Here is a 2,267-nt window from a genome sequence, read left to right on the forward strand (position 1 = left end):
ATGTGGTGCTGGGGGATTGAACCGCGGTCCCTGTGCTTCGCTAAGCTTGTTCAAAGTAGGTGCTTTAGACCACTGAGCCATCTCACCAGCCTCAGTCCCTGCACTTTTGCCTAAGCTTGCTTAAGCAGGCGCTTTAGACCACTGAGCTATCTCGCCGGCCCGATGGTCTTTATTTCAATCAGATTAAAGCCATCTATAACAAATCAACAAGTAGAAAAAAATTGAAACTTTTCACTCAAATCAAGAACAAGACAAGGATTCCACTGTCACTCCTATTTAATATAGTTCTGAAAACATTAACCAGAGCTTTAGAGAAGGAATAAGCATAGGAAGGGAAAAAGTTAAATCATTTGTGGATTATAAGATATTCTACACAGAAGACCCCAGAAATTCCACCAAAAGACTTGTAGATTTGGGGGAGATAGCTCAGTGGAATAAGTGCTTGCCTGGTCGGTGCAAGGTCCTGAATTTGATCTCTGGGACCACAAAAAGAAAAAAAAAAAAAACCTTGTAGATTTACTAATCAAATTCAAAAGGGGCCGGGGAGATGGATCAGTAGAATAAGCACTTCCCTGGCAAGCGCAAGGGCCTGAGTTCAATCCCTGGTTCCAAAAAAAAAATTCAGTAGTGTAGCTGGATACAAAGTCAGCACTCAAAAATCAATAGTTTTCCTGTACACAAATAATAAACTTACTGAGAGAGAAATTAGGGACACAGCATCCAAAACAATGAAATGCCTCGGAACCAACCTAATGAGGGAAATAAAAGAGGTCTACATTGAGAACTACAGTACTATGAAAAAGATTGAAGAGGATATAAGTGAGACATCCCTTGCTTATGGGTGGGAAGAACCAATATAGTGAAAAATGGCATGCTTCCAAAACTGCTACATGGACTTAATGCAATCAAAATTCTAATCGCATATCTCACAGAATTAGAGAAAACATGGCTGGGAAGATAGCTCAGCAGGCTCAAGTGCCTGTCTGCCAAGTACAAGGTCCTGAGTTTGATCCCTGGTTTAAAACACACACACACACACACACACACACACACACACACACACACAACAGAATCAGAGAAAAAAAATCCTAAAATTCATTTGGAACTTGAAGAGACCTAAAACAGCAAAGGCAATTCTGGGCAACAATGGCAAGGCAGGGGGCATCCCAAACCCAATGTTGAATTGACATTATTGTCTAATTGTAGAAATTATCTAATTCTTCTTTAATTTCATTTGTTACCCATTGGTTGCTCAATCACAATCACCTAAATGATATTACAAAGCTACTGTGATAAAAACAGTATGGCAGGGCTGGGGCTATAGCTCAGTGGTACAGCACCTACCTGGCAAGCATCCTGAGTTTGATTCATGGTACAAAAAAACAAAAACAAAACACAGCCCTCTGCCACAGCAACCACTGAAGAACAGTAGCCATGGCCCTATGCTATCCCATGGCTGTGGGCCTCAACAAGAGCCACAAGGCAACTAAGAATATGAGCAAAGTGAGGCACAGTCGCTGTCATGGACACCCCACCAAACACACCAAGTTCGTGCGGGACATGATCCAGGAGGTGTGCGGTTTTGCCCCCTGTGAGCAGTGTGCCATGGAGCTGTTCAAGTTCTCCAAGAACAAACACACCCTCAAGTTCATCAAGAAAAGGGTGAGGATGCAAATCTGTGCCAAGAGGAAAGTGAGAAGCTGAGCAACATGCTGGCTACCATGAGGAAGGCAGCTGCCAAGGACTGAGCCCCTCCGGAATAAAGCTTTGAGAGAGAGAGAGAGAGAGAGAGAGAGAGAGAGAGAGAGAGGGCTGGGGAGATACCTCAGTGATCTAAGTGCCTGAGTGGCATGCACAAGGACATAAGTTCAATCCCTGGTACAACATGCCGTTCCAGCCCTGCTGGGGAGGCTGAGACATGAGACCCCCCATCAAATAAATAAATAATTGAAAGAGAGAGAAAGAGAGAGAGAGAGAGAGAGAGAGAGAGAGAGAGAGAGAGATCAAAATGGATCAAAGATCTAAATATTAAAACAGAAACACTAAATCTGCTGGAAGATAGACTAGATAGAACTCTTGAGGACATTGGTGCAGGCAAAGACTTCCTGAACAAAACCTTGACCACGCTCGGCCTCGGACCGTGCAGCCGCCGCGATGTTGATGCCCAAGAAGAACCGGATCGCCATTTATGAGCTCCTTTTCAAGGAGGGGGTGATGGTGGCCAAGAAAGACGTCCACATGCCCAAGCACCCGGAGCTGGCAGACAA

The 2,267-nt window shown here is 44.2% G+C and overlaps 1 pseudogene; it reads left to right on the forward strand.

Annotated features, from left to right (window-relative positions):
• Window positions 1–1,434: 1,434 nt before the first annotated feature.
• LOC111812081 lies at window positions 1,435–1,704 on the forward strand (annotated as a pseudogene).
• The last annotated feature ends 563 nt before the right edge of the window (window positions 1,705–2,267 follow it).

Source organism: Octodon degus, unplaced genomic scaffold, assembly GCF_000260255.1.
Source record: "Octodon degus isolate 3935 unplaced genomic scaffold, OctDeg1.0 scaffold00112, whole genome shotgun sequence".
In the NCBI taxonomy this organism is placed as follows: Eukaryota; Metazoa; Chordata; class Mammalia; order Rodentia; family Octodontidae; genus Octodon; species Octodon degus.